The sequence below is a fragment of the Megalobrama amblycephala genome, linkage group LG16 (genome assembly GCF_018812025.1).
Source record: "Megalobrama amblycephala isolate DHTTF-2021 linkage group LG16, ASM1881202v1, whole genome shotgun sequence".
In the NCBI taxonomy this organism is placed as follows: domain Eukaryota; kingdom Metazoa; phylum Chordata; class Actinopteri; order Cypriniformes; family Xenocyprididae; genus Megalobrama; species Megalobrama amblycephala.
Window position 1 is genome coordinate 7,894,408 of NC_063059.1, and position 6,252 is coordinate 7,900,659.

The 6,252-nt window shown below is 35.3% G+C and overlaps 2 long non-coding RNA genes across 2 annotated transcripts; both read right to left on the reverse strand.

Moving 5' to 3' along the window:
• Positions 1–1,921: 1,921 nt before the first annotated feature.
• LOC125249467 lies at positions 1,922–2,499 on the reverse strand. The gene is made up of 2 exons (XR_007180565.1): positions 2,396–2,499; positions 1,922–2,212 (listed from the first exon to the last, which is right to left on the reverse strand). It is a non-coding gene; the product is annotated as an uncharacterized LOC125249467 (long non-coding RNA).
• A 703-nt stretch (positions 2,500–3,202) lies between these two features.
• LOC125249468 lies at positions 3,203–3,804 on the reverse strand. Its single transcript, XR_007180566.1, has 3 exons — positions 3,667–3,804; positions 3,465–3,532; positions 3,203–3,239 (listed from the first exon to the last, which is right to left on the reverse strand). It is a non-coding gene; the product is annotated as an uncharacterized LOC125249468 (long non-coding RNA).
• Between the last annotated feature and the right edge of the window lie 2,448 nt (positions 3,805–6,252).

The window sequence follows — 6,252 nt, forward strand, 5'->3', positions numbered from 1 at the left end:
CACTCACTTACACATATTTGAGGATCGGAATATCAGATAGTTAATGACATGGTAAGCAAGTTTGTGAATATTTTAAATAAACAAGGAAAAACTAAATAATAGCGATCCATCTGTGATAGTGTTAGTGTGGCTGCGTTCAGCGCTCGTGACACGCATGACGCGTTGCTATGGAAACATTAAAGGCAAACGTTCTAAAATAACGGTCGCCTTAAAAATACTCACTCTGGGGGGACAATTCGAATATTTTAAACTCACACCCGAAAGGGTTAAACAAATGAGATTTATATAAGAAGGAGGAAGCAATGGAGTTTGAAACTCAGTGTATGTCTTTTCCATGTACTGAACTCTTGTTATTCAACTATGCCGAGGTAAAATTAATTTTTGATTCTAGGGCACCTTTAATATATTTACTGACACATCCGAGCTTTATAATGGCAGTGAGCGAGACCAACGAGTATGAAGCTGAAGAAAGTGCTTCCATCCACATTCATCCAAAAAAAAAAAAAAAAAAAACAGTAAATATGAATGGGAATATAGTTCAGAGATATTTTACTCATAAAAAATTCTAGGGGTGCCAATAATTGTGGCCAACGTGTTTTGGAGAAAAACATTTATTCCATAATGTGATTCCTCCCCAAGTTTGCTCAATCTGTCCGCCATTTTAAGGGCTGTCTCAATCACAAAATCCTTCCAGTGCACTGAAACTTTCACTCCCTGAAAAGTCCCACAATGTACGTAAAACAAGGGAGCATCAATGTTCATTGTTACCTTAAAGCTAAATTTAAGAAGCTAAAGTTCAGATGCATTTTACATTGTCAGTTTGTTTTATGTACACAACTTTAGGATAACCAGACAGATGATCGTGAGGGTGACCCTGAGCAGCTCTCCATTGTGGTGTTCATTATTCGGAAGGAGGGGGAGAACTTCGCGAACCACGTGCTGACATTGGCATTGTGATCAATGAAGTTAAAGTTTTGAATCACTTCTCTTCACTCACATCGGCTTGTGCCCTGCTTCTGTGTACGATATACACCAACCTATAAAGGTTTATATTAAATTAAATAGTCATACATTTGAATTCAGCGTGTTTTAACTTAAACCTTTTGTTTTATTAAATCATATTTCAAGTTGCACTTAATGTTGTCCCGGTTTTCCAGGCTCTTCTCCTGAATTTTCCAAAGATATGTTTGAGCTGTTTTATCTGAAAGTAACTTGCACTGACATCTTAAAATTTGCCTGTGCTACTGTTTTGTCTCAAGACGAACACCAATAATATTTTTTAATGTTTTCATTTTTATAAAAGTTACTTAAATAATTGAACTAAGGTCTGATCCTGGCTTAGCCTAAGCCCTGTCTGTGAAACCAGGTCTCTTTGTTTGTCACCATGAAATGCCATTTTTACAGCCACTTGTTTTTCCTGAATGTGATGTTAATTCCTGTGATTATGAATAAATAAATTTGTATGTAAACTGAAGTTGTGAATTTTTCTTTCAAAACCAAATTAACTGCAACCCTTACATTGTGTCTGATTGAAATGAGTAGAAATAGAAATTTAACTGGCATAAAATCTTGCTGTACATAAAGCAAGATTGATTTGACATTGTTTCGTTAATTCAATATTAAATGGGTGATTTAGTTAAGGTTGAAAAAATATTGATTTTACAACCATCTTGATCTATTTTTCATCACTGAAATAACATTATTTTAGGGTGCAAACCTGATGAAAAATCAACGGTACATTTCAACAATGATTCAATGATAATGTGGTTGATGCCTTAACATTGATTCGGTGTTGATTCGGTGTTGGTCTGCTATCTGGGTTCTCACACCGAAATAGTAATGGGATATTTTATGAGACAGAAAACAAAAAGAGCCCTGGATGAGGTTCATATTTGCTTACAATCCATTGTAGGAAACAAACTTGCAAATGACCATTTTAATAAACAAATCCTCAAACCGAGCTACACAATACATTTATATTTTTACATTCATGAATTAGATTGTGATGCACATGATTTGCTTCATCAATGCTTTATTAACTTGAGGAGTGTTTCAGAGAAGATATTGAGAAGAGATTAAAGTTTAGAAGAGACTTGATTTCAGAATAACATTTTTGAAAAGATAAGATCAGAAAAAGTTCAACCAAATGCCTTCTTAGCACAGAAATAGCTCTTTAAGATTGAACAGGGAGCATCATTCCAGCAACGGCCATCTGTAGGGTGGAATAATGAAATACATTATTCTGATCATTATAGAGTGTTAGAATCAAAATAAAATAGAATGTTCAACTTAAGGCACTTTGTGAAATCCACACGAGTCATTTCATGTTACTGTATGATATGAAGTTATTGTAAATTATAATTGAAAGTATTCAGAAAACAGAGTGCATTCTTACTGGGAAAGTTGAGCTCCAAACAGGTCTCGGGCTGTTGTGAATTGTTAGGTTCTCCAGGGCACCAGTTGGTATATAAAAATGCAGTTCCATCAGTCCACAACCACTGTCCGACCTAAAGAGTGGAGAGAGTGAATACAAAGAGTGCACTACTGTAGTCAGACTTAGAAAAAGCCAAAAAATGTTCATCTCTGAAGTCAAACCAACTTCATTAGAAAGTGTTTAAAGCAGAAATTTCAGTTAAGACAAACAGGTCTCTATAGGACACAAGTTAACTTACTTGTACACCTTCATGAGCACCGACCCAACAACGTGTGTCAGAAGAAGGCAACAGACTCAGCAGGAAATTGTTTTCCAGTTTATTACGCACAGATGCGAGATTCGCACCAAGACTTTGACAGTTTTTCTAAAGAGACAGATTTTTTTATCAATACAAAATCTAATCTTTTTAGCATAAAAGCATAAGACTTTTTAAACAACATTTTATACATTTGCAAACAAAGTCTGCTCTAATTATTTGCTCAGTATCTGTTTTCTGTATTTATTTTTGCAAAAAGAAATTTTTACTTAAAAAAAAAAAACAACCATTTCCACTTTATATTAAGTGCGTTTAACTAATATGAACTAACATTTAAATTAATCACTTGATACCTTAGAATAACTATACATCTATCTATATCTGTCCGTCTGTATATCTAGATGTAGTTAAAGACATCTAATATAAAGTGTGACCAAATCACCTTGTAACTAACACATTACCTCTGCTCTGATCCAGTTAGCCGTCTGAGAGATGTGCTTGTAGCATCGGTACCCAAATTTGTCCATCCATAGGGGCAACTTGGGCGGACTGCATGCAGTACATAAACATTAGGGTCCTTGTAATTTTCACACAAAGGAATCTTTTTATTTTTACTTATGTAGCTTATGTTATGTTTGTGTTATTATGTGCTGTGTACTTTAGACACTGTAAACTCCTCATTAATTATGCAAATATTAGTCAATGGAATATTGCACAATTTTTTGTTGTTTTTTAATTTATTTTTCATTTTTTGCAAATAAATTTCTTGGTTACCTGCTGCATTCCCCATGGAGAAGATGACAAAAAGAAGCAGAAAACTTCTCAGCATTGCCATGATGAACCTGAAATGAATAAGCAGGAAAAGTTAGATGTCTGCATGCACACATATGCTGGACACTGGGGATTCTCCAATGCAAACCACAAAAATACTTTAGGTAGAAAATGTTTTCAGTAGGTCTCAGTTGCAAAAACTCACCTTGGTTTTCAAGCTGTTGTCTTCAGAATTAAGAATGATCAAGCCGACACAGAGCCTGTGTAATACCATAACATTCTCAGATTTATTGAAGGAAGATGGGTCATATTTATACCCATATGATCAGGCATTAAAGTCCAGGATGTCCTGGGCATCAAACCTTACCATATATGGCATATTATGAATTATAATAACAAGAGAGATCAAATGTTCAAATGTATGTGTGTGTCTTGAGTTCCTGTTTGCTTGCAAGTGTGCCAGTGTTCAAGGCCTAGTTTTTGTTTTGTCTATGGAGTGGCCAATATACCATTCAATGACTGAACGAGTCCACCAGTGTATGTAGGCCAAGTTTGCTCAATCTGTCCGCCATTTTAAGGGCTGTCTCAATCACAAAATCCTTCCAGTGCACTGAAACTTTCACTCCCTGAAAAAGTCCCACAATGTACCGTAAAACAAGGGAGCATCAATGTTCATTGTTACCTTAAAGCTAAATTTAAGAAGCTAAAGTTCAGATGCATTTTACATTGTCAGTTTGTTTTATGTACACAACTTTAGGATAACCAGACAGATGATCGTGAGGGTGACCCTGAGCAGCTCTCAGCTCTCAGAAAACAAAATGAGTAAAATTTACTTAATTTTGCACGTTTTTGCACTTTTTTGTGCATTTATTTTTAAAAGCAAATTTCACATGTATGGAATTAACTAAGTTAAGTAAAATTAACAAAGAGAATAAATAAATTTATCTTTGCCAGTTAGAGTTCATTTCTACTCATTTGAAGTTTACTTTGCAATACTTTCAAGTACTGAAAAAAAACAATAAGTACATTTTCTTTCGCAAGTTTTTGCAAGCAGATTTTAAAGCAAATTTCACATATGGAATTAAATCAAATCTACTCAACTAAGTTAAATAAAATGATCAAAGAATACAACTTGACCAGTAAAAGTTGATATCATATCTACATGATAGGTAAGAAGTTACAAAAGAGCAGTCTTACACAAGAACGGTCAAAAGTGAAGTAAGTCTTGTGTTTAAAGGATTAGTTCACTTTCAAATGAAAATGACCCCAAGTTTTACTCACCCTCAAGCCACCCTATAGGTGTATATGACTTTCTTCTTTCTGATGAACACAATCAGAGATATTTTAATATATTTACTGACACATCTGAGCTTTATAATGGCAGTGAGAGAGACCAACTAGTATGAAGCTGAAGAAAGTGCTTCCATTCACATTCACCCATCATAAATGTACTCCAGACAGCTCCAGGGAGTTAATAAAGGCCTTCTGAAGTGAAGCGATGCGTTTAAGGGAATTTGGCCTTTGTGTTTCCTCATGTTTATACTCCCGTGGAACAGGAAGTCATTCCTGGACAATTTCATGTTCATGATCACCTTAGTGTGAAAGTAAAAAAGTAAAAAAATAAATAAATAAATAAAATAAAAGTACATATGAATGGGAATATAGTTCAGAGGTATCTTACTCATAAAAAATTCTAGGGGTGCCAATAATTAATTTATTTATTTACAAACATTTATTTCATAATGTGTGTAAATTGCATATAAGGCAATTTTTGCTATAACTTCAAAATCTGTTTCTACTCGGATTCAATGTTAAAATCTAGTCATTTACAGCAGGGGTGTCCAGACTCGGTCCTGGAGGGCCACTGTCCTGCAGAGTTTCACTCCAACCAGCTGCACAACACCTGCCTGTAAGTTTCTAGTATGCCTAGTTAGACCTTGATTAGCTGGTTCAGGTGTGTTTAATTTAGGGTTAGAGCTAAACTCTGCAGGACAGTGGCCCTCCAGGACCGAGTTTGGACACCCCTGATTTACACAGTAGCCATCAGGGGCGTACGGGACACCCCCGCGGTGCGTGGGGGCCCCCACCCTATGATGGGCCCCGTCGCAGATTCACCTATTTGCTACATAGCCTTTGCTTTTTTTAGAACTGAACTCAAATGACTAAAGATTAAAATAATGATCTAACTGAAGCCCAAAAATGCAAGCAGAAGATCATAAAAAATAGTGCTAAATTACCACAAAAGGGGGGAAAATTCACTGTTGTTTCCATCGCCGTTTGTAGGTAGCCAACAGCAAGCTTTGATGCGCTATGTTAGCCTACTGTTAGCGGACATGAGTCAGACAAATAAATATGTGTTCGGTCTTTGCTGAGACATTATTATTGTTGTTATTATTAATATTATTATTATTATTGTATATTGCCCAAACGTATTTACCCCATCGCCAGCTCTGCTCAGCTACCGGAATGTCTGAAGTTCTTCTACAAATGTAGCCTAGCCAATAAGTCTAGTTATTTCTTTATTCTTTTATTTAAATACATGAATTTAGTTCAGGCCTTTATCATTTGATGCACCGATCTAAAATTTGCGGCCGAAACAGCAATTTTACGCGCTTGTCTAGAAGGGAACCTTGTATTGGCCTACGCAAATTTGTGTCTAACTTAAAATGTAGACCAGCTAAAATATATTGTTAGACCAAAAATATCTTATCAATTAATTAAGTAATAAAGACATGTATTTAAGAAATTTAATAAAAACAGAAATACGTCTATTGCTTATTCAAAGGCCGCG